The sequence below is a fragment of the Oncorhynchus nerka genome, linkage group LG11, assembly GCF_034236695.1.
Source record: "Oncorhynchus nerka isolate Pitt River linkage group LG11, Oner_Uvic_2.0, whole genome shotgun sequence".
In the NCBI taxonomy this organism is placed as follows: domain Eukaryota; kingdom Metazoa; phylum Chordata; class Actinopteri; order Salmoniformes; family Salmonidae; genus Oncorhynchus; species Oncorhynchus nerka.
In genome coordinates this window covers 17804535-17830948 of record NC_088406.1, presented here as the reverse complement: position 1 = coordinate 17830948, position 26414 = coordinate 17804535, and the positions used below count along the sequence as shown (strand labels likewise).

At 54.2% G+C, this 26414-nt stretch overlaps 1 pseudogene; it reads left to right on the top strand.

Annotated features, from left to right (window-relative positions):
* The window catches only part of LOC135573948 (uncharacterized), a 230215-nt pseudogene that overhangs the window by 93525 nt on the left and 110276 nt on the right, over positions 1 to 26414 (top strand).

Genomic DNA, 26414 nt, shown 5'->3' with positions numbered 1-26414 from the left:
CATAGTTTGTACATCTCAATTGTCAGTACAAACCACATTTGTTTAAGCAAGTCAGCCATTCATCTATGTTTTTTTAAAGGAAGTAAATGAGGCTGTGTGAACTGTTTCGCTGCCAGACAAGGCTCCGCTGATAGCCAGGTGTAGCAGTGGTATGGTGTTGGGACCCCTGTTGGAACTCTGCTGTTGGGAGAGCTTTATGTAGGCCCTAACAGTTTGTCACTGTTATGGTGCAATTCATGTATTGTTTAATGTTGTGTTGTGTAGCGGCTTTGCTGGCATGCATCCCACTTTTTTTGCCCCTGCAAGATTGACATGCTAAAATGAGACCAGAGTATCTTGTTTTTTATGGTCTGGGAGTCCTTTAAGTGCCTTTTGGCAAACTCCAAGCGGGCTGTCATGTTAATGATGAGTCGCTTCCGTCTGGCCACTGTGCCATAAAGGTCTGATTGGTTGAGTGCTGCAGAGATGGTTGTCCTTCTGGAAGGTTCTCCCATCTCCACAGAGGAACTCTGGAGCTCTGTCAGAGTGAGCATCGGGCTATTGGTCACCTGCCTGACCAAGGCCCTCTACTCCGATGGCTCAGTTTGGCCTGGAGGCCAGCTCTATGAAGAATGTTGGTGTTTCCAACCTTCTTCCATTTAAGAATAATGGAGGCCACTGTGTTCTTGGGGACCTTCAATGCTGCAGAAATGTTTTGGTACCCTTCCACAGATCCGAAACAATCCTGTCTCGGAGCTCTACGTACAATTCCTTCAGCCTCATGGATTGGTTCTTGCTCTGACATGCACTGTCAGCTGTGGAACCTTATATAGACAGGTGTGTGCCTTTTCCAAATCATGTCCAATCAATTGAATTTACCACAGGTGGACTCAAATCAAGTTGTAGAAACATCTCAATGATGGTCAATGATGATCAACAGGTTTGAATAATTATGTAAATGAGATATTTATGTCTTTTATTTTAAATACATTTTCAAAAATGTCTAAAACCCTGTTTTCACTTTGTCATTATGGGGTATTGTGTGTAGATTGATGGAGGATTTTTTTCTTTAATTGAATCCATTTTATAATAAGGCTGTAACGTAACAAAATATCCACAGAACCATCAACCTTGAACCTCACAGAGACACAAACACACAGACCTGATCCTACCTCTGTGTTATCGTTTTCAATATTTTCCCCAGTGTATGTGAGCGAGAGATAGAGAATATATCCGTGTTATCGTTTTTCAATATTTTCCCCAGTGTATGTGAGCGAGAGATATATAGAGAATGTGTCTATGTTATTGTGAGATTGTGCCAATGCCTGCGGTTCACTGCAAGGCTACTAGGCTCCTACCTCCATAAAACTCTCTCAATTTAATTTACAACGTAATTTGTCAAAATGTGCCAGTTGGTGGCGGTAGCCATGATTTAATCCAGAAACAGATCATTCTGGCTGCTCAGAGCTCTCCAAAATGTCTGATTGTGAGTTTAAATGGAAACAAGATAAGATTAAACCGATTGCTCCAGCAGACCCGGCCTTATGACGCGTGCCCAAAGCAGATATGACACACACACACACACACACACACACACACACACACACACACACACACACACACACACACACACCTAGACCCATGCTACAGCACATCTCGCCTACACAATTTACAACATAAGCCCCATCTGACAACACAAAACCCTCCTATACATGCTGTTTGCATAAGAACACTCTAATTTTAGATATGATACATGTGAATAATGTGCAGTATGATGTGGGTGGTTTGGGACTTGGAATTCACTATGACTCTGACTGTACATAGCAACAAGATCCTCTGGAGACAATCAATAGCTGGATTCAATCAACAGCTGGAGTCAATCAATGAGAACAGTAAAATGAAGGGTTGTTTATTCTGATTGCCATGTGTGAAATCAAGGCCAGGATTCAATCCGATCTCGGATTTGGACAAAAAAAGGTCATGTATTGCAGCGGTTGCCATGAACATTGCCTTTAAAATGTACTTCGTGGACAAAGCGCTAATGGATTGAATCCCAGCCTAAGTTCCTACAGTATTGCAGTAATGTCCACAAATGAGGTATGGTGTTTCTTTGCTATAATGTACTAAGATGTTCCCAGGGAGTTTGTCCCCAGGATGTGATCCTCAGGTCATGACCTTTGCTTTCAGCCCCCCCCCCCCCCACTACAATTCCCTCATGCTGAATCCATGTGTGAGAGAGAGGAAGAGAGGGAGGAGAGAGATGAAGAGAAGGGAAGATAGAGGTAGGGGGAGGAGAGAGGAAGAGAGGGAGGAGAGAGAGAAACAGAGGGAGGAGAGAGAGGAAGAGAAGGGAAGATGTAGGAGAGAGGGAGAGAGGAAGAGAGGGAGGAGAGAGAGGAAGAGAAGGGAAGATAGTGGTAGGGGGAGGAGAGAGGAAGAGAAGGGAAGATAGAGGAAGGGGGAGGAGAGAGGAAGGGGGGGAGAGAAGGAAGGGAAGATAGAGGAAGGGGGAGGAGAGAGGGAGAGAGGAGGAGAGAGAGGAAGAGAGGGAGGAGAGAGAGGAAGAGAAGGGAAGATAGAGGTAGGGGGAGGAGAGAGGGAGAGAGAGAGGAAGAGAGGGAGGAGAGAGGAAGAGAAAGGGAAGATAGAGGTAGGGGGAGGGGGAGAGAGAGAGGAAGAGAGGGAGGAGAGAGTGGAAGAGAAGGGAAGATAGAGGTAGGGGGGAGGAGAGAGAGAGGGAGAGAGAAACAGAGGGAAGAGAGAGAGGAAGAGAAGGGAAGATAGAGGAAGGGGGAGGAGAGAGGAAGAGAAGGGAAGATAGAGGTAGGGGGAGGAGAGAGGGAGAGAGCATAGTATTGGCATTGCCTTCCATAATGTCTCCTAAATGGAATGAAAGTATTTAAAGCTGATTCATTGTGGGCCAATAAAGTCCTTTAATGGCTGGGATGTCATGGTGACTGATTCTGAGGGTTTGTTGATCAGTCTGTTTGGATGAGTGGCTGAAATACCAGAGCTGATCATTGGCCACAGCTCAGACTATCTCAGCCAATCCACAGCTCCGACTATCTCAGCCAATCCAAAGACCGTTTCTTATTAAATAACAGTTGAGTCTTGCAGTAGGACATTACAATATGAGGCGTGGGTGTACATTCCAGGTTTTTAATAATGATTCAGAAGGTACTCTGCAGTACATTTACACAATGATTTAGCAATGACAAGAAAACGAAAGCAAAAACTGGCCACGTTTCCTACCTTACATAGCACAGACCAGTGGATCCCAAACCTTTGTGACCCACCTCAGCCCAGCTGGGATCAAGAGCAACTGGATGCGACCCACCAGAGGGCCTTGACCCACCGTTTGGGAAACACTGCTCTGTCAGCTAGACTCCACACTCCTCCAAAAATAAACATATTTCTAAACAGCTGTTACCATATGTTCTCACGTTTTACAAAGCTGAATGAAACGACTAAATATATCATCAAATATCAACAGAAACCATCTCCAATATCATGGCGATAGCATCATGTTACATTCTACACTTCTTCACACCAGAGAAAGCAGCTAAACCTGAAACCAAACCCAAAGTCCACTAAGTTAGGAGAGCAACAGACACGGTTGGTTATCAGATGTTATACAACGGGTGGGTCTAATACTGAATGCTGATTGGTTAAAAGTGCATTCCACCCGGTGTCTATTCCACAAGTTATCACCGGCTAAATCTATGAAGTTAAAATGCCTATTTACTCTGTTCCATCTGACTGTGCGATCCACTGTCTCATCAGCCCAGCAAGGCAACTTATAAACTGGATCTAGATCCACTATAAAAAGCATCTAGACGTTATCTCACATTTCTTTTAGACTAACATTTAGTTTTCAACAGTGGAGATTTGTTTAAACCTTGCTGAGACAGACAGGCAAGCAGCGTTTCTCAGTCGAAGTCATGAGTCAGCTGGCATCATTTTTATGGATATATACAAAGAAATGTCAACTGGAAAAAGGTCAAACGAAACAAAGTGCAGCTAGTTTGAAGTCTGTCCAGCTTCAGTTTGAAGTGATTGTGTTAGCTGTGTTGTTGGCTAGCTCCTCTGAACAGCAGTGACCCGAGGAGAGAGCACATTTTCTATACCAGGCGAAATCGCGCTTCATTAGCTCATTGTTATGAATGTATCCAAATAAATGTCACTAGAAAACAGATTATGCAAATGCAGATACTGTTGTTATTCTTTTTGATGTTTAATGTGACTGTAAGTTAGCTGTTGTTGGCTGTTGTTGGCTAGCTAGAAAGCAGGGATAAGAATGTTGCCATCCAGTATAGCAATGGAACATTTAGAACAAAAAGACTGAACTGGGTCGCGTCTCTGGCAACGTCTCTGGCAACCGAACCAATAGAACGAACGACTAGCCGGCTTGGGTAGCAACCCTAGATATCTGTCGGTACCACATCTTGTGGAAGGATGAAATAGTATGAATAAATTCATCAAAATAATTTTTTTAATGCAAATATGTCAATCATTATTTGAATATGTTGGTAACCCGTTGTATAAAAGTGATAGTGCCCTCAAAGTCGGTGTTTGGAGGAGATATTGGTACAGTTTTCCGGCCCTCGACTTCATCTCGGACCTAACAACACCTGTGCCAATATATCCTCCAAACACAGGCTTTTCTGGCATTATCACTTAAATGTCTCAGCAGTAAACATTGTCTATAGAGATTCTAGCACTGAGTGAAGGAGCTTGGTATCAGAGCAATATATTTAGAATGTTGGACCAACATTTACAATTTTGAATATTGTTCTAATTCTAGACATACAGTTACATAGCAATAGTTAAATATTCCCCATGTGACGTTAATTGGGAGCTAACATGGCTGCCATAGAATGTTGAAGTGTCATGTAAATGCATCTTAATGCAGAAACCTCTCTGAATAGATGGCTCTGGTAAGTATGAATAAAACCATGAGAACAGTCTGTGGAGTGTGGACAGTGTCAGTGTGCATCTCTCCTCTTATCTTAGCTCTCTGTCAGTGAACAACGATGGGTAACATCTTGACAGGGTAGAAATGCACAGACCATAGTGCTGCATTCCCAAAATTTGCAGTCCAATTAGGAATACTGCAGATAGCAATTCCCTCGCATGCATTCCATATACACACATGAATTATTGAGCTGCCTAGCCTTTGTCTATTGGAATTCTACATAGTTCATCACCATTTCTCCTGAAATCACAAAGCTAGCACAAATATATGTTGATAAGGTTGTTGCATAATCATCACGATGTGATTCAACAACATAAACTGGATAATCTCAAGTTAGCAGTACGAACATGAACATAACTATAATTCTAGGCAACATTCATCATCTTATTGACATCTCTAATGAACATAGAATCTCATCAATGAAAGGACAGTATTTTCCCATACATAGAATCTCTATCATTAAAGTTATCGTCTTAGTCTTGACTATGGGAGCAAAAATATGTATAATAATTTAGGAATGTCATTTTTTACTCAAATTCTTTGATTTGTTGTCACGACTCCCAACGAAGGTGTCTCCCCTGCCTGTTCGGGCGGCGCTCGGCGGTCGTCGTCGCCGGTCTACTAGCCGCCACCGATCCCTTTTTCCTTTTCTGTTAGTTTAGTCTTATTAGTTGCACCTGTTCCTTTTTGTTTTTCTTGATTTGTGTCTATTTAAGCCTGCTAGCCCCGCTTAGGTTTGTGTGGGATTCATTTGTTCTCTGTCGGTTGTGGATGTGTTCTCGTTGTTTTCTCCGGACTGTTTGTCCTGTGTTTGGGCTGGTCAGTGTTATACCCCTGTATTTAGGGGGACTGTTTTTGTGCCAGAGAATAAATATTTCAAATCACCGAACCCTCTGCTCTCCACGCCTGAGTCCTACCCACCACTCCTAGTAACCCCTCTGCTCTCCACGCCTGAGTCCTACCCACCACTCCTAGTAACCCCTCTGCTCTCCACGCCTGAGTCCTACCCACCACTCCTAGTAACCCCTCTGCTCTCAACGCCTGAGTCCTACCCACCACTCCTAGTAACCCCTCTGCTCTCCACGCCTGAGTCCTACCCACCACTCCTAGTAACCCCTCTGCTCTCCACGCCTGAGTCCTACCCACCACTCCTAGCAACCCCTCTGCTCTCCACGCCTGAGTCCTACCCACCACTCCTAGTAACCCCTCTGCTCTCCACGCCTGAGTCCTACCCACCACTCCTAGTAACCCCTCTGCTCTCCACGCCTGAGTCCTACCCACCACTCCTAGTAACCACTCTGCTCTCAACGACTGAGTCCTACCCACCACTCCTAGTAACCCCTCTGCTCTCCACGCCTGAGTCCTACCCACCACTCCTAGTAACCCCTCTGCTCTCACGCCTGAGTCCTACCCACCACTCCTAGTAACCCCTCTGCTCTCACGCCTGAGTCCTACCCACCACTCCTAGTAATCCCTCTGCTCTCAACGCCTGAGTCCTACCCACCACTCCTAGTAACCCCTCTGCTCTCCACGCCTGACTCCTACCCACCACTCCTAGTAACCCCTCTGCTCTCCACGCCTGAGTCCTACCCACCACTCCTAGTAACCCCTCTGCTCTCCACGCCTGACTCCTACCCACCACTCCTAGTAACCCCTCTGCTCTCCACGCCTGAGTCCTACCAACCACTCCTAGTAACCCCTCTGCTCTCAACGCCTGAGTCCTACCCACCACTCCTAGTAACCCCTCTGCTCTCCACGCCTGAGTCCTACCCACCACTCCTAGTAACCCCTCTGCTCTCCACGCCTGAGTCCTACCCACCACTCCTAGTAACCCCTCTGCTCTCCACGCCTGAGTCCTACCCACCACTCCTAGTAACCCCTCTGCTCTCCACGCCTGAGTCCTACCCACCACTCCTAGTAACCCCTCTGCTCTCAACGCCTGAGTCCTACCCACCACTCCTAGTAACCCCTCTGCTCTCCACGCCTGAGTCCTACCCACCACTCCTAGTAACCCCTCTGCTCTCCACGCCTGAGTCCTACCCACCACTCCTAGTAACCCCTCTGCTCTCCACGCCTGAGTCCTACCCACCACTCCTAGTAAACCCTCTGCTCTCCACGCCTGACTCCTACCCACCACTCCTAGTAACCCCTCTGCTCTCCACGCCTGACTCCTACCCACCACTCCTAGTAAAACCCTCTACTCTCCACGCCTGTCTCCTACCCACCACTCCTAGTAACCCCTCTGCTCTCCACGCCTGACTCCTACCCACCACTCCTAGTAACCCTCTGCTCTCCACGCCTGACTCCTACCCACCACTCCTAGTAACCCCTCTGCTCTCCACGCCTGAGTCCTACCCACCACTCCTAGTAAACCCTCTGCTCTCCACGCCTGACTCCTACCCACCACTCCTAGTAAACCCTCTGCTCTCCACGCCTGACTCCTACCTACCACTCCTAGTAACCCCTCTGCTCTCCACGCCTGACTCCTACCCACCACTCCTAGTAACCCCTCTGCTCTCCACGCCTGACTCCTACCCACCACTCCTAGTAACCCCTCTGCTCTCCACGCCTGACTCCTACCCACCACTCCTAGTAACCCCTCTGCTCTCCACGCCTGAGTCCTACCCACCACTCCTAGTAACCCTCTGCTCTCAACGCCTGAGTCCTACCCACCACTCCTAGTAACCCCTCTGCTCTCCACGCCTGAGTCCTACCCACCACTCCTAGTAACCCCTCTGCTCTCCACGCCTGACTCCTACCCACCACTCCTAGTAACCCCTCTGCTCTCCACGCCTGAGTCCTACCCACCACTCCTAGTAACCCCTCTGCTCTCCACGCCTGACTCCTACCCACCACTCCTAGTAACCCCTCTGCTCTCCACGCCTGAGTCCTACCCACCACTCCTAGTAAACCCTCTGCTCTCCACGCCTGACTCCTACCCACCACTCCTAGTAAACCCTCTGCTCTCCACGCCTGACTCCTACCCACCACTCCTAGTAACCCCTCTGCTCTCCACGCCTGACTCCTACCCACCACTCCTAGTAACCCCTCTGCTCTCCACGCCTGACTCCTACCCACCACTCCTAGTAAAACCCTCTACTCTCCACGCCTGACTCCTACCCACCACTCCTAGTAACCCCTCTGCTCTCCACGCCTGAGTCCTACCCACCACTCCTAGTAACCCTCTGCTCTCAACGCCTGAGTCCTACCCACCACTCCTAGTAACCCCTCTGCTCTCACGCCTGAGTCCTACCCACCACTCCTAGTAACCCCTCTGCTCTCCACGCCTGACTCCTACCCACCACTCCTAGTAACCCCTCTGCTCTCACGCCTGAGTCCTACCCACCACTCCTAGTAACCCCTCTGCTCTCCACGCCTGACTCCTACCCACCACTCCTAGTAACCCCTCTGCTCTCCACGCCTGAGTCCTACCCACCACTCCTAGTAACCCCTCTGCTCTCAACGCCTGAGTCCTACCCACCACTCCTAGTAACCCCTCTGCTCTCCACGCCTGAGTCCTACCCACCACTCCTAGTAACCCCTCTGCTCTCCACGCCTGAGTCCTACCCACCACTCCTAGTAACCCCTCTGCTCTCACGCCTGAGTCCTACCCACCACTCCTAGTAACCCCTCTGCTCTCCACGCCTGACTCCTACCCACCACTCCTAGTAACCCCTCTGCTCTCCACGCCTGAGTCCTACCCACCACTCCTAGTAACCCCTCTGCTCTCCACGCCTGAGTCCTACCCACCACTCCTAGTAACCCCTCTGCTCTCCACGCCTGAGTCCTACCCACCACTCCTAGTAACCCCTCTGCTCTCCACGCCTGACTCCTACCCACCACTCCTAGTAACCCCTCTGCTCTCCACGCCTGAGTCCTACCCACCACTCCTAGTAACCCCTCTGCTCTCACGCCTGAGTCCTACCCACCACTCCTAGTAACCCCTCTGCTCTCCACGCCTGAGTCCTACCCACCACTCCTAGTAACCCCTCTGCTCTCACGCCTGAGTCCTACCCACCACTCCTAGTAACCCCTCTGCTCTCACGCCTGAGTCCTACCCACCACTCCTAGTAACCCCTCTGCTCTCCACGCCTGACTCCTACCCACCACTCCTAGTAACCCCTCTGCTCTCAACGCCTGAGTCCTACCCACCACTCCTAGTAACCCCTCTGCTCTCCACGCCTGAGTCCTACCCACCACTCCTAGTAACCCCTCTGCTCTCAACGCCTGAGTCCTACCCACCACTCCTAGTAACCCCTCTGCTCTCCACGCCTGACTCCTACCCACCACTCCTAGTAACCCCTCTGCTCTCCACGCCTGAGTCCTACCCACCACTCCTAGTAACCCCTCTGCTCTCCACGCCTGACTCCTACCCACCACTCCCTAGTAACCCCTCTGCTCTCACGCCTGAGTCCTACCCACCACTCCTAGTAACCCCTCTGCTCTCCACGCCTGACTCCTACCCACCACTCCTAGTAACCCCTCTGCTCTCCACGCCTGAGTCCTACCCACCACTCCTAGTAACCCCTCTGCTCTCCACGCCTGAGTCCTACCCACCACTCCTAGTAACCCCTCTGCTCTCCACGCCTGAGTCCTACCCACCACTCCTAGTAACCCCTCTGCTCTCAACGCCTGAGTCCTACCCACCACTCCTAGTAACCCCTCTGCTCTCCACGCCTGACTCCTACCCACCACTCCTAGTAACCCCTCTGCTCTCCACGCCTGAGTCCTACCCACCACTCCTAGTAACCCCTCTGCTCTCCACGCCTGAGTCCTACCCACCACTCCTAGTAACCCCTCTGCTCTCACGCCTGAGTCCTACCCACCACTCCTAGTAACCCCTCTGCTCCATGCCTGAGTCCTACCCACCACTCCTAGTAACCCCTCTGCTCTCAACGCCTGAGTCCTACCCACCACTCCTAGTAACCCCTCTGCTCTCCACGCCTGAGTCCTACCCACCACTCCTAGTAACCCCTCTGCTCTCCACGCCTGAGTCCTACCCACCACTCCTAGTAACCCCTCTGCTCTCCACGCCTGACCTACCCACCACTCCTAGTAACCCCTCTGCTCTCCACGCCTGAGTCCTACCCACCACTCCTAGTAACCCCTCTGCTCTCCACGCCTGAGTCCTACCCACCACTCCTAGTAACCCCTCTGCTCTCACGCCTGAGTCCTACCCACCACTCCTAGTAACCCCTCTGCTCTCCACGCCTGAGTCCTACCCACCACTCCTAGTAACCCCTCTGCTCTCCACGCCTGACTCCTACCCACCACTCCTAGTAACCCCTCTGCTCTCCACGCCTGAGTCCTACCCACCACTCCTAGTAACCCCTCTGCTCTCCACGCCTGACTCCTACCCACCACTCCTAGTAACCCCTCTGCTCTCCACGCCTGAGTCCTACCCACCACTCCTAGTAACCCTCTGCTCTCAACGCCTGAGTCCTACCCACCACTCCTAGTAACCCCTCTGCTCTCCACGCCTGACTCCTACCCACCACTCCTAGTAACCCCTCTGCTCTCCACGCCTGACTCCTACCCACCACTCCTAGTAACCCCTCTGCTCTCACGCCTGAGTCCTACCCACCACTCCTAGTAACCCCTCTGCTCTCCACGCCTGACTCCTACCCACCACTCCTAGTAACCCCTCTGCTCTCCACGCCTGAGTCCTACCCACCACTCCTAGTAACCCCTCTGCTCTCAACGCCTGAGTCCTACCCACCACTCCTAGTAACCCCTCTGCTCTCCACGCCTGAGTCCTACCCACCACTCCTAGTAACCCCTCTGCTCTCCACGCCTGAGTCCTACCCACCACTCCTAGTAACCCCTCTGCTCTCCACGCCTGAGTCCTACCCACCACTCCTAGTAACCCCTCTGCTCTCCACGCCTGACTCCTACCCACCACTCCTAGTAACCCCTCTGCTCTCAACGCCTGAGTCCTACCCACCACTCCTAGTAACCCCTCTGCTATCCATGCCTGAGTCCTCCACCACTCCTAGTAACCCCTCTGCTCTCAACGCCTGAGTCCTACCCACCACTCCTAGTAACCCCTCTGCTCTCCACGCCTGACTCCTACCCACCACTCCTAGTAACCCCTCTGCTCTCCACGCCTGAGTCCTACCCACCACTCCTAGTAACCCCTCTGCTCTCCACGCCTGACTCCTACCCACCACTCCTAGTAACCCCTCTGCTCTCCACGCCTGAGTCCTACCCACCACTCCTAGTAACCCCTCTGCTCTCAACGCCTGAGTCCTACCCACCACTCCTAGTAACCCCTCTGCTCTCCACGCCTGAGTCCTACCCACCACTCCTAGTAACCCCTCTGCTCTCCACGCCTGACTCCTACCCACCACTCCTAGTAACCCCTCTGCTCTCAACGCCTGAGTCCTACCCACCACTCCTAGTAACCCCTCTGCTATCCATGCCTGAGTCCTCCACCACTCCTAGTAACCCCTCTGCTCTCAACGCCTGAGTCCTACCCACCACTCCTAGTAACCCCTCTGCTCTCCACGCCTGAGTCCTACCCACCACTCCTAGTAACCCCTCCCTCTGCTCTCCACGCCTGAGTCCTACCCACCACTCCTAGTAACCCCTCTGCTCTCCACGCCTGAGTCCTACCCACCACTCCTAGTAACCCTCTGCTCTCCACGCCTGAGTCCTACCCACCACTCCTAGTAACCCCTCTGCTCTCACGCCTGAGTCCTACCCACCACTCCTAGTAACCCCTCTGCTCTCCACGCCTGAGTCCTACCCACCACTCCTAGTAACCCCTCTGCTCTCCACGCCTGAGTCCTACCCACCACTCCTAGTAACCCCTCTGCTCTCACGCCTGAGTCCTACCCACCACTCCTAGTAACCCCTCTGCTCTCACGCCTGAGTCCTACCCACCACTCCTAGTAACCCCTCTGCTCTCCACGCCTGAGTCCTACCCACCACTCCTAGTAACCCTCTGCTCTCACGCCTGACTCCTACCCACCACTCCTAGTAACCCCTCTGCTCTCCACGCCTGAGTCCTACCCACCACTCCTAGTAACCCCTCTGCTCTCCACGCCTGAGTCCTACCCACCACTCCTAGTAACCCCTCTGCTCTCCACGCCTGAGTCCTACCCACCACTCCTAGTAACCCCTCTGCTCTCCACGCCTGAGTCCTACCCACCACTCCTAGTAACCCCTCTGCTCTCCACGCCTGAGTCCTACCCACCACTCCTAGTAACCCTCTGCTCTCCACGCCTGAGTCCTACCCACCACTCCTAGTAACCCCTCTGCTCTCACGCCTGAGTCCTACCCACCACTCCTAGTAACCCCTCTGCTCTCCACGCCTGAGTCCTACCCACCACTCCTAGTAACCCCTCTGCTCTCCACGCCTGAGTCCTACCCACCACTCCTAGTAACCCTCTGCTCTCACGCCTGAGTCCTACCCACCACTCCTAGTAACCCCTCTGCTCTCCACGCCTGAGTCCTACCCACCACTCCTAGTAACCCCTCTGCTCTCCACGCCTGAGTCCTACCCACCACCTAGTAACCCCTCTGCTCTCCACGCCTGAGTCCTACCCACCACTCCTAGTAACCCTCTGCTCTCCACGCCTGAGTCCTACCCACCACTCCTAGTAACCCCTCTGCTCTCACGTCCTACCCACCAGTAACCCCTCTGCTCTCCACCCACCACTCCTAGTAACCCCTCTGCTCTCACGCCTGAGTCCTACCCACCACTCCTAGTAACCCCTCTGCTCTCCACGCCTGAGTCCTACCCACCACTCCTAGTAACCCCTCTGCTCTCCACGCCTGAGTCCTACCCACCACTCCTAGTAACCCCTCTGCTCTCCACGCCTGAGTCCTACCCACCACTCCTAGTAACCCCTCTGCTCTCCACGCCTGAGTCCTACCCACCACTCCTAGTAACCCCTCTGCTCTCCACGCCTGAGTCCTACCCACCACTCCTAGTAACCCCTCTGCTCTCCACGCCTGAGTCCTACCCACCACTCCTAGTAACCCCTCTGCTCTCCACGCCTGAGTCCTACCCACCACTCCTAGTAACCCCTCTGCTCTCCACGCCTGAGTCCTACCCACCACTCCTAGTAACCCCTCTGCTCTCCACGCCTGAGTCCTACCCACCACTCCTAGTAACCCCTCTGCTCTCACGCCTGAGTCCTACCCACCACTCCTAGTAACCCCTCTGCTCTCCACGCCTGAGTCCTACCCACCACTCCTAGTAAACCCTCTGCTCTCCACGCCTGACTCCTACCCACCACTCCTAGTAACCCCTCTGCTCTCCACGCCTGACTCCTACCCACCACTCCTAGTAACCCCTCTGCTCTCCACGCCTGAGTCCTACCCACCACTCCTAGTAACCCCTCTGCTCTCCACGCCTGACTCCTACCCACCACTCCTAGTAACCCCTCTGCTCTCCACGCCTGAGTCCTACCCACCACTCCTAGTAACCCTCTGCTCTCCACGCCTGAGTCCTACCCACCACTCCTAGTAACCCTCTGCTCTCACGCCTGACTCCTACCCACCACTCCTAGTAACCCTCTGCTCTCCACGCCTGAGTCCTACCCACCACTCCTAGTAACCCCTCTGCTCTCCACGCCTGAGTCCTACCCACCACTCCTAACCTCTGTAATGCCCCTCTGCTCTGCCACGCCTGAGTCCTACCCACCACTCCTAGTAACCCCTCTGCTCTCCACGCCTGAGTCCTACCCACCACTCCTAGTAACCCCTCTGCTCTCCACGCCTGAGTCCTACCCACCACTCCTAGTAACCCCTCTGCTCTCCACGCCTGACTCCACCACCCACCACTCCTAGTAACCCCTCTGCTCTCCACGCCTGAGTCCTACCCACCACTCCTAGTAACCCCTCTGCTCTCCACGCCTGAGTCCTACCCACCACTCCTAGTAACCCCTCTGCTCTCCACGCCTGAGTCCTACCCACCACTCCTAGTAACCCCTCTGCTCTCCACGCCTGACTCCTACCCACCACTCCTAGTAACCCTCTGCTCTCCACGCCTGAGTCCTACCCACCACTCCTAGTAACCCCTCTGCTCTCCACGCCTGAGTCCTACCCACCACTCCTAGTAACCCCTCTGCTCTCACGCCTGAGTCCTACCCACCACTCCTAGTAACCCCTCTGCTCTCCACGCCTGAGTCCTACCCACCACTCCTAGTAACCCCTCTGCTCTCCACGCCTGAGTCCTACCCACCACTCCTAGTAACCCTCTGCTCTCCACGCCTGAGTCCTACCCACCACTCCTAGTAAAACCCTCTGCTCTCCACGCCTGACTCCTACCCACCACTCCTAGTAACCCCTCTGCTCTCACGCCTGAGTCCTACCCACCACTCCTAGTAACCCTCTGCTCTCAACGCCTGAGTCCTACCCACCACTCCTAGTAACCCCTCTGCTCTCCACGCCTGAGTCCTACCCACCACTCCTAGTAACCCTCTGCTCTCCACGCCTGAGTCCTACCCACCACTCCTAGTAACCCCTCTGCTCTCCACGCCTGAGTCCTACCCACCACTCCTAGTAACCCCTCTGCTCTCCACGCCTGAGTCCTACCCACCACTCCTAGTAACCCTCTGCTCTCACGCCTGAGTCCTACCCACCACTCCTAGTAACCCTCTGCTCTCCACGCCTGAGTCCTACCCACCACTCCTAGTAACCCCTCTGCTCTCCACGCCTGAGTCCTACCCACCACTCCTAGTAACCCCTCTGCTCTCCACGCCTGAGTCCTACCCACCACTCCTAGTAACCCCTCTGCTCTACCCACGCCTGAGTCCTACCCACCACTCCTAGTAACCCCTCTGCTCTCCACGCCTGACTAACCCCTACCCACCACTCCTAGTAACCCCTCTGCTCTCCACGCCTGAGTCCTACCCACCACTCCTAGTAACCCCTCTGCTCTCCACGCCTGAGTCCTACCCACCACTCCTAGTAACCCTCTGCTCTCACGCCTGAGTCCTACCCACCACTCCTAGTAACCCCTCTGCTCTCCACGCCTGACTCCTACCCACCACTCCTAGTAACCCCTCTGCTCTCCACGCCTGAGTCCTACCCACCACTCCTAGTAACCCCTCTGCTCTCTCACGCCTGAGTCCTACCCACCACTCCTAGTAACCCCTCTGCTCTCCACGCCTGAGTCCTACCCACCACTCCTAGTAACCCCTCTGCTCTCACGCCTGAGTCCTACCCACCACTCCTAGTAACCCCTCTGCTCTCCACGCCTGAGTCCTACCCACCACTCCTAGTAACCCTCTGCTCTCCACGCCTGAGTCCTACCCACCACTCCTAGTAACCCCTCTGCTCTCAACGCCTGAGTCCTACCCACCACTCCTAGTAACCCCTCTGCTCTCCACGCCTGAGTCCTCCACCACTCCTAGTAACCCCTCTGCTCTCAACGCCTGAGTCCTACCCACCACTCCTAGTAACCCCTCTGCTCTCCACGCCTGAGTCCTACCCACCACTCCTAGTAACCCCTCTGCTCTCACGCCTGAGTCCTACCCACCACTCCTAGTAACCCCTCTGCTCTCCACGCCTGACTCCTACCCACCACTCCTAGTAACCCTCTGCTCTCCACGCCTGAGTCCTACCCACCACTCCTAGTAACCCCTCTGCTCTCCACGCCTGAGTCCTACCCACCACTCCTAGTAACCCCTCTGCTCTCCACGCCTGAGTCCTACCCACCACTCCTAGTAACCCCTCTGCTCTCCACGCCTGAGTCCTACCCACCACTCCTAGTAACCCCTCTGCTCTCCACGCCTGAGTCCTACCCACCACTCCTAGTAACCCCTCTGCTCTCACGCCTGAGTCCTACCCACCACTCCTAGTAACCCCTCTGCTCTCCACGCCTGAGTCCTACCCACCACTCCCTAGTAACCCCTCTGCTCTCCACGCCTGAGTCCTACCCACCACTCCTAGTAACCCTCTGCTCTCCACGCCTGAGTCCTACCCACCACTCCTAGTAACCCCTCTGCTCTCCACGCCTGAGTCCTACCCACCACTCCTAGTAACCCCTCTGCTCTCCACGCCTGAGTCCTACCCACCACTCCTAGTAACCCCTCTGCTCTCCACGCCTGAGTCCTACCCACCACTCCTAGTAACCCTCTGCTCTCCACGCCTGAGTCCTACCCACCACTCCTAGTAACCCCTCTGCTCTCACGCCTGAGTCTCTACCCACCACTCCTAGTAACCCCTCTGCTCTCACGCCTGAGTCCTACCCACCACTCCTAGTAACCCCTCTGCTCTCCACGCCTGAGTCCTACCCACCACTCCTAGTAACCCCTCTGCTCTCCACGCCTGAGTCCTACCCACCACTCCTAGTAACCCCTCTGCTCTCCACGCCTGAGTCTACCCACCACTCCTAGTAACCCCTCTGCTCTCCACGCCTGAGTCCTACCCACCACTCCTAGTAACCCCTCTGCTCTCACGCCTGAGTCCTACCCACCACTCCTAGTAACCCTCTGCTCTCCACGCCTGAGTCCTACCCACCACTCCTAGTAACCCCTCTGCTCTCCACGCCTGAGTCCTACCCACCACTCCTAGTAACCCTCTGCTCTCCACGCCTGAGTCCTACCCACCACTCCTAGTAACCCCTCTGCTCTCCACGCCTGAGTCCTACCCACCACTCCTAGTAACCCTCTGCTCTCCACGCCTGAGTCCTACCCACCACTCCTAGTAACCCCTCTGCTCTCCACGCCTGAGTCCTACCCACCACTCCTAGTAACCCCTCTGCTCTCCACGCCTGAGTCTACCCACCACTCCTAGTAACCCCTCTGCTCTCCACGCCTGAGTCCTACCCACCACTCCTAGTAACCCCTCTGCTCTCACGCCTGAGTCCTACCCACCACTCCTAGTAACCCCTCTGCTCTCCACGCCTGAGTCCTACCCACCACTCCTAGTAACCCTCTGCTCTCAACGCCTGAGTCCTACCCACCACTCCTAGTAACCCCTCTGCTCTCCACGCCTGAGTCCTACCCACCACTCCTAGTAACCCCTCTGCTCTCCACGCCTGAGTCCTACCCACCACTCCTAGTAACCCCTCTGCTATCCATGCCTGAGTCCTCCACCACTCCTAGTAACCCCTCTGCTCTCCACGCCTGAGTCCTACCCACCACTCCTAGTAAACCCTCTGCTCTCCACGCCTGACTCCTACCCACCACTCCTAGTAAACCCTCTGCTCTCCACGCCTGACTCCTACCCACCACTCCTAGTAACCCCTCTGCTCTCCACGCCTGACTCCTACCCACCACTCCTAGTAACCCCTCTGCTCTCCACGCCTGACTCCTACCCACCACTCCTAGTAAAACCCTCTACTCTCCACGCCTGACTCCTACCCACCACTCCTAGTAACCCCTCTGCTCTCCACGCCTGAGTCCTACCCACCACTCCTAGTAACCCTCTGCTCTCAACGCCTGAGTCCTACCCACCACTCCTAGTAACCCCTCTGCTCTCCACGCCTGAGTCCTACCCACCACTCCTAGTAACCCCTCTGCTCTCCACGCCTGAGTCCTACCCACCACTCCTAGTAACCCCTCTGCTCTCCACGCCTGAGTCCTACCCACCACTCCTAGTAACCCCTCTGCTCTCACGCCTGAGTCCTACCCACCACTCCTAGTAACCCCTCTGCTCTCACGCCTGACTCCTACCCACCACTCCTAGTAACCCCTCTGCTCTCCACGCCTGAGTCCTACCCACCACTCCTAGTAACCCCTCTGCTCTCCACGCCTGACTCCTACCCACCACTCCTAGTAACCCCTCTGCTCTCCACGCCTGAGTCCTACCCACCACTCCTAGTAACCCCTCTGCTCTCCACGCCTGAGTCCTACCCACCACTCCTAGTAACCCCTCTGCTCTCCACGCCTGAGTCCTACCCACCACTCCTAGTAACCCTCTGCTCTCCACGCCTGAGTCCTACCCACCACTCCTAGTAACCCCTCTGCTCTCCACGCCTGAGTCCTACCCACCACTCCTAGTAACCCCTCTGCTCTCCACGCCTGAGTCCTACCCACCACTCCTAGTAACCCCTCTGCTCTCCACGCCTGAGTCCTACCCACCACTCCTAGTAACCCCTCTGCTCTCCACGCCTGAGTCCTACCCACCACTCCTAGTAACCCCTCTGCTCTCACGCCTGAGTCCTACCCACCACTCCTAGTAACCCCTCTGCTCTCCACGCCTGAGTCCTACCCACCACTCCTAGTAACCCTCTGCTCTCCACGCCTGAGTCCTACCCACCACTCCTAGTAACCCCTCTGCTCTCCACGCCTGACTCCTACCCACCACTCCTAGTAACCCCTCTGCTCTCCACGCCTGAGTCCTACCCACCACTCCTAGTAACCCCTCTGCTCTCACGCCTGAGTCCTACCCACCACTCCTAGTAACCCCTCTGCTCTCCACGCCTGAGTCCTACCCACCACTCCTAGTAACCCCTCTGCTCTCCACGCCTGAGTCCTACCCACCACTCCTAGTAACCCCTCTGCTCTCACGCCTGAGTCCTACCCACCACTCCTAGTAACCCCTCTGCTCTCACGCCTGAGTCCTACCCACCACTCCTAGTAACCCCTCTGCTCTCCACGCCTGAGTCCTACCCACCACTCCTAGTAACCCCTCTGCTCTCCACGCCTGAGTCCTACCCACCACTCCTAGTAACCCTCTGCTCTCACGCCTGAGTCCTACCCACCACTCCTAGTAACCCCTCTGCTATCCACGCCTGAGTCCTACCCACCACTCCTAGTAACCCCTCTGCTCTCACGCCTGAGTCCTACCCACCACTCCTAGTAACCCCTCTGCTCTCCACGCCTGAGTCCTACCCACCACTCCTAGTAACCCCTCTGCTCTCCACGCCTGACTCCTACCCACCACCACTCCTAGTAACCCCTCTGCTCTCACGCCTGAGTCCTACCCACCACTCCTAGTAACCCCTCTGCTCTCACGCCTGAGTCCTACCCACCACTCCTAGTAACCCCTCTGCTCTCACGCCTGAGTCCTACCCACCACTCCTAGTAACCCCTCTGCTCTCCACGCCTGAGTCCTACCCACCACTCCTAGTAACCCCTCTGCTCTCCACGCCTGACTCCTACCCACCATTCCTAGTAACCCCTCTGCTCTCCACGCCTGAGTCCTACCCACCACTCCTAGTAACCCCTCTGCTCTCACGCCTGAGTCCTACCCACCACTCCTAGTAACCCCTCTGCTCTCCACGCCTGAGTCCTACCCACCACTCCTAGTAACCCCTCTGCTCTCAACGCCTGAGTCCTACCCACCACTCCTAGTAACCCCTCTGCTCTCCACGCCTGAGTCCTACCCACCACTCCTAGTAACCCTCTGCTCTCCACGCCTGACTCCTACCCACCACTCCTAGTAACCCCTCTGCTCTCCACGCCTGACTCCTACCCACCACTCCTAGTAACCCCTCTGCTCTCACGCCTGAGTCCTACCCACCACTCCTAGTAACCCCTCTGCTCTCACGCCTGAGTCCTACCCACCACTCCTAGTAACCCCTCTGCTCTCACGCCTGAGTCCTACCCACCACTCCTAGTAACCCCTCTGCTCTCCACGCCTGAGTCCTACCCACCACTCCTAGTAACCCCTCTGCTCTCCACGCCTGAGTCCTACCCACCACTCCTAGTAACCCTCTGCTCTCCACGCCTGACTCCTACCCACCACTCCTAGTAACCCTCTGCTCTCCACGCCTGAGTCCTACCCACCACTCCTAGTAACCCCTCTGCTCTCCACGCCTGAGTCCTACCCACCACTCCTAGTAACCCCTCTGCTCTCCACGCCTGAGTCCTACCCACCACTCCTAGTAACCCCTCTGCTCTCCACGCCTGAGTCCTACCCACCACTCCTAGTAACCCCTCTGCTCTCCACGCCTGAGTCCTACCCACCACTCCTAGTAACCCCTCTGCTCTCACGCCTGAGTCCTACCCACCACTCCTAGTAACCCCTCTGCTCTCCACGCCTGAGTCCTACCCACCACTCCTAGTAACCCCTCTGCTCTCACGCCTGAGTCCTACCCACCACTCCTAGTAACCCCTCTGCTCTCACGCCTGAGTCCTACCCACCACTCCTAGTAACCCCTCTGCTCTCCACGCCTGAGTCCTACCCACCACTCCTAGTAACCCCTCTGCTCTCCACGCCTGAGTCCTACCCACCACTCCTAGTAACCCCTCTGCTCTCCACGCCTGACTCCTACCCACCACTCCTAGTAACCCCTCTGCTCTCCACGCCTGAGTCCTACCCACCACTCCTAGTAACCCCTCTGCTCTCACGCCTGAGTCCTACCCACCACTCCTAGTAACCCCTCTGCTCTCCACGCCTGAGTCCTACCCACCACTCCTAGTAACCCTCTGCTCTCCACGCCTGAGTCCTACCCACCACTCCTAGTAACCCTCTGCTCTCCACGCCTGAGTCCTACCCACCACTCCTAGTAACCCCTCTGCTCTCAACGCCTGAGTCCTACCCACCACTCCTAGTAACCCCTCTGCTCTCCACGCCTGACTCCTACCCACCACTCCTAGTAACCCCTCTGCTCTCCACGCCTGAGTCCTACCCACCACTCCTAGTAACCCCTCTGCTCTCCACGCCTGAGTCCTACCCACCACTCCTAGTAACCCCTCTGCTCTCCACGCCTGAGTCCTACCCACCACTCCTAGTAACCCCTCTGCTCTCCACGCCTGAGTCCTTCCCACCACTCCTAGTAACCCCTCTGCTCTCCACGCCTGAGTCCTACCCACCACTCCTAGTAACCCCTCTGCTCTCCACGCCTGAGTCCTACCCACCACTCCTAGTAACCCCTCTGCTCTCCACGCCTGAGTCCTACCCACCACCTCCTAGTAACCCCTCTGCTCTCCATGCCTGAGTCCTACCCACCACTCCTAGTAACCCCTCTGCTCTCAACGCCTGAGTCCTACCCACCACTCCTAGTAACCCTCTGCTCTCCACGCCTGAGTCCTACCCACCACTCCTAGTAACCCCTCTGCTCTCACGCCTGAGTCCTACCCACCACTCCTAGTAACCCCTCTGCTCTCCACGCCTGAGTCCTACCCACCACTCCTAGTAACCCCTCTGCTCTCCACGCCTGAGTCCTACCCACCACTCCTAGTAACCCCTCTGCTCTCCACGCCTGACTCCTACCCACCACTCCTAGTAACCCCTCTGCTCTCCACGCCTGAGTCCTACCCACCACTCCTAGTAACCCATCTGCTCTCCACGCCTGAGTCCTACCCACCACTCCTAGTAACCCCTCTGCTCTCCACGCCTGACTCCTACCCACCACTCCTAGTAACCCCTCTGCTCTCCACGCCTGACTCCTACCCACCACTCCTAGTAACCCCTCTGCTCTCACGCCTGAGTCCTACCCACCACTCCTAGTAACCCCTCTGCTCTCCACGCCTGAGTCCTACCCACCACTCCTAGTAACCCCTCTGCTCTCCACGCCTGAGTCCTACCCACCACTCCTAGTAACCCCTCTGCTCTCCACGCCTGACTCCTACCCACCACTCCTAGTAACCCTCTGCTCTCCACGCCTGAGTCCTACCCACCACTCCTAGTAACCCCTCTGCTCTCCACGCCTGAGTCCTACCCACCACTCCTAGTAACCCTCTGCTCTCCACGCCTGAGTCCTACCCACCACTCCTAGTAACCCCTCTGCTCTCAACGCCTGAGTCCTACCCACCACTCCTAGTAACCCCTCTGCTCTCCACGCCTGAGTCCTACCCACCACTCCTAGTAACCCTCTGCTCTCAACGCCTGAGTCCTACCCACCACTCCTAGTAACCCCTCTGCTCTCCACGCCTGACTCTACCCACCACTCCTAGTAACCCCTCTGCTCTCACGCCTGAGTCCTACCCACCACTCCTAGTAACCCCTCTGCTCTCCACGCCTGACTCCTACCCACCACTCCTAGTAACCCCTCTGCTCTCCACGCCTGACTCCCACCCACCACTCCTAGTAACCTCTCTGCTCTCCACGCCTGACTCCTACCCACCACTCCTTGTAACCCCTCTGCTCTCCACGCCTGACTCCTACCCACCACTCCTAGTAAACCCTCTGCTCTCCACGCCTGACTCCTACCCACCACTCCTAGTAAACCCTCTGCTCTCCACGCCTGACTCCTACCCACCACTCCTAGTAAAACCCTCTTTCTCTCCACGCCTGACTCCTACCCACCACTCCTAGTAACCCCTCTGCTCTCCACGCCTGACTCCTACCCACCACTCCTAGTAACCCCTCTGCTCTCCACGCCTGACTCCTACCCACCACTCCTAGTAACCCCTCTGCTCTCCACGCCTGAGTCCTACCCACCACTCCTAGTAACCCCTCTGCTCTCCACGCCTGACTCCTACCCACCACTCCTAGTAAACCCTCTGCTCTCCACGCCTGACTCCTACCCACCACTCCTAGTAAACCCTCTGCTCTCCACGCCTGAGTCCTACCCACCACTCCCAGTAACCCCTCTGCTCTCACGCCTGAGTCCTACCCACCACTCCTAGTAACCCCTCTGCTCTCCACGCCTGAGTCCTACCCACCACTCCTAGTAACCCCTCTGCTCTCCACGCCTGAGTCCTACCCACCACTCCTAGTAACCCCTCTGCTCTCCACGCCTGACTCCTACCCACCACTCCTAGTAACCCCTCTGCTCTCCACGCCTGACTCCTACCCACCACTCCTAGTAAACCCTCTGCTCTCCACGCCTGAGTCCTCCCCACCACTCCTAGTAACCCCTCTACTCTCCACGCCTGACTCCTCCTAGTAAACCCTCTGCTCTCCACACCTGACTCCTACCCACCACTCCTAGTAAACCCTCTGCTCTCCACGCCTGAGTCCTCCCCACCACTCCTAGTAACCCCTCTGCTCTCCACGCCTGAGTCCTACCCACCACTCCTAGTAACCCCTCTGCTCTCCACGCCTGACTCCTCCCCACCACTCCTAGTAACCCCTCTGCTCTCCACGCCTGAGTCCTACCCACCACTCCTAGTAACCCCTCTGCTCTCCACGCCTGACTCCTCCTAGTAAACCCTCTGCTCTCCACGCCTGACTCATACCCACCACTCCTAGTAAACCCTCTGCTCTCCACACCTGAGTCCTACCCACCACTCCTAGTAACCCCTCTGCTCTCCATGCCTGACTCCTACCCACCACTCCTAGTAACCCCTCTGCTCTCCACGCCTGACTCCCACCCACAACTCCTAGTAACCCCTCTGCTCTCCACGCCTGACTCCACCCCCACCTAGTAACCCCTCTGCTCTCCACGCCTAGTACCCACCACTCCTCTGTAACCCCTCTGCTCTCCACGCCTGAGTCCTACCCACCACTCCTAGTAACCCTCTGCTCTCCACGCCTGAGTCCTACCCACCACTCCTAGTAACCCTCTGCTCTCCACGCCTGAGTCCTACCCACCACTCCTAGTAACCCCTCTGCTCTCCACGCCTGACTCCTACCCACCACTCCTAGTAACCCCTCTGCTCTCCACGCCTGACTCATACCCACCACTCCTAGTAAACCCTCTGCTCTCCACGCCTGACTCCTCCTAGTAAACCCTCTGCTCTCCACACCTGACTCCTACCCACCACTCCTAGTAACCCCTCTGCTCTCCACGCCTGAGTCCTACCCACCACTCCTAGTAAACCCTCTGCTCTCCACACCTGACTCCTACCCACCACTCCTAGTAACCCCTCTGCTCTCCACGCCTGAGTCCTACCCACCACTCCTAGTAACCTGTGACATTTGTATTCGTTTAAATAATAAAGAGTACGGTGTACCATGTCATAAACCTTAAACAAGTATTTTGTCCCAAATGTAGCTTAAATTGGACAATGATGTTGACTCTGATAAGATTGTTCTCTAAATAGGTTATCTTACAGAGAGAAAAAACATGCTCAAATGCAATTTAGTTGACATGTTTCAGCCCATGGAGTAAACTTGAGCACATGGCAAAACATGGACACGGTACTAAAAAAATAAATAAGAGAAAACAACATTGAATTCAGCAACTTCGACATACATATTAAAATAGGGTTGACAATATCTCAGATATCCAGCATCTAGAACATCTCTCTCTAACGCATATATTTGAATCAACCTCCAGTTTCTCACATTTTACACAGTAAACATGGTTTGGGGTAAATTAATCAAAACAATATTTAGCTATAGGAGACTGAATAATAACTTCTCTGTCTCGATATGCCAGTCTTGAAATGTCATGCAAAGCTCCCAATCATTTGATGATTTGAGTTAGGACACAGCTCTGTAGGAAGAACTGTGTTCTGTCTGTCACTATGGAAACCCTCAGCCCTGTAGGAAGAACTGTGTTCTGTCTGTCACTATGGAAACCTTCAGCTCTGTAGGAAGAACTGTGTTCTGTCTGTCACTATGGAAACCCTCAGCCCTGTAGGAAGAACTGTGTTCTGTCTGTCACTATGGAAACCTTCAGCTCTGTAGGAAGAACTGTGTTCTGTCTGTCACTATGGAAACCTTCAGCCCTGTAGGAAGAACTGTGTTCTGTCTGTCACTATGGAAACCTTCAATATTCTGTAGGAAGAACTGTGTTCTGTCTGTCACTAGAAACCTTCAGTCTTGAAATGGAAGCAAACTGTGTTCTGTCTGTCACTATGGAAACCTTCAGCTCTGTAGGAAGAACTGTGTTCTGTCTGTCACTATGGAAACCCTCAGCCCTGTAGGAAGAACTGTGTTCTGTCTGTCACTATGGAAACCTTCAGCTCTGTAGGAAGAACTGGGTTCTGTCTGTCACTATGGAAACCTTCAGCCCTGTAGGAAGAACTGTGTTCTGTCTGTCACTATGGAAACTTTCAGCTCTGTAGGAAGAACTGTGTTCTGTCTGTCACTATGGAAACCTTCAGCTCTGTAGGAAGAGCTGTGTTCTGTCTGTCACTATGGAAACCTTCAGCCCTGTAGGAAGAGCTGTGTTCTGTCTGTCACTATGGAAACCTTCAGCCCTGTAGGAAGAGCTGTGTTCTGTCTGTCACTATGGAAACCTTCAGCCCTGTAGGAAGAGCTGTGTTCTGTCTGTCACTATGGAAACCTTCAGCCCTGTAGGAAGAGCTGTGTTCTGTCTGTCACTATGGAAACCTTCAGCCCTGTAGGAAGAGCTGTGTTCTGTCTGTCACTATGGAAACCCTCAGCCCTGTAGGAAGATCTGTGTTCTGTCTGTCACTATGGAAACCTTCAGCCCTGTAGGAAGAGCTGTGTTCTGTCTGTCACTATGGAAACCTTCAGCTCTGTAGGAAGATCTGTGTTCTGTCTGTCACTATGGAAACCTTCAGCTCTGTAGGAAGAGCTGTGTTCTGTCTGTCACTATGGAAACCCTCAGCCCTGTAGGAAGAGCTGTGTTCTGTCTGTCACTATGGAAACCTTCAGCCCTGTAGGAAGAGCTGTGTTCTGTCTGTCACTATGGAAACCTTCAGCCCTGTAGGAAGAGCTGTGTTCTGTCTGTCACTATGGAAACCTTCAGCCCTGTAAGAAGAACTGTGTTCTGTCTGTCACTATGGAAACCCTCAGCCCTGTAGGAAGAGCTGTGTTCTGTCTGTCACTATGGAAACCTTCAGCCCTGTAGGAAGAGCTGTGTTCTGTCTGTCACTATGGAAACCTTCAGCCCTGTAGGAAGAGCTGTGTTCTGTCTGTCACTATGGAAACCCTCAGCCCTGTAGGAAGATCTGTGTTCTGTCTGTCACTATGGAAACCTTCAGCCCTGTAGGAAGAGCTGTGTTCTGTCTGTCACTATGGAAACCTTCAGCTCTGTAGGAAGATCTGTGTTCTGTCTGTCACTATGGAAACCTTCAGCCCTGTAGGAAGAACTGTGTTCTGTCTGTCACTATGGAAACCCTCAGCCCTGTAGGAAGATCTGTGTTCTGTCTGTCACTATGGAAACCTTCAGCCCTGTAGGAAGAACTGTGTTCTGTCTGTCACTATGGAAACCTTCAGCTCTGTAGGAAGAACTGTGTTCTGTCTGTCACTATGGAAACCTTCAGCCCTGTAGGAAGAGCTGTGTTCTGTCTGTCACTATGGAAACCTTCAGCCCTGTAGGAAGATCTGTGTTCTGTCTGTCACTATGGAAACCTTCAGCCCTGTAGGAAGAGCTGTCTTCTGTCTGTCACTATGGAAACCTTCAGCCCTGTAGGAAGATCTGTGTTCTGTCTGTCACTATGGAAACCTTCAGCCCTGTAGGAGGAACTGTGTTCTGTCTGTCACTATGGAAACCTTCAGCTCTGTAGGAAGAACTGTGTTCTGTCTGTCACTATGGAAACCTTCAGCCCTGTAGGAAGAGCTGTGTTCTGTCTGTCACTATGGAAACCTTCAGCCCTGTAGGAAGATCTGTGTTCTTTCTGTCACTATGGAAACCTTCAGCCCTGTAGGAAGAGCTGTCTTCTGTCTGTCACTATGGAAACCTTCAGCCCTGTAGGAAGATCTGTGTTCTGTCTGTCACTATGGAAACCTTCAGCCCTGTAGGAGGAACTGT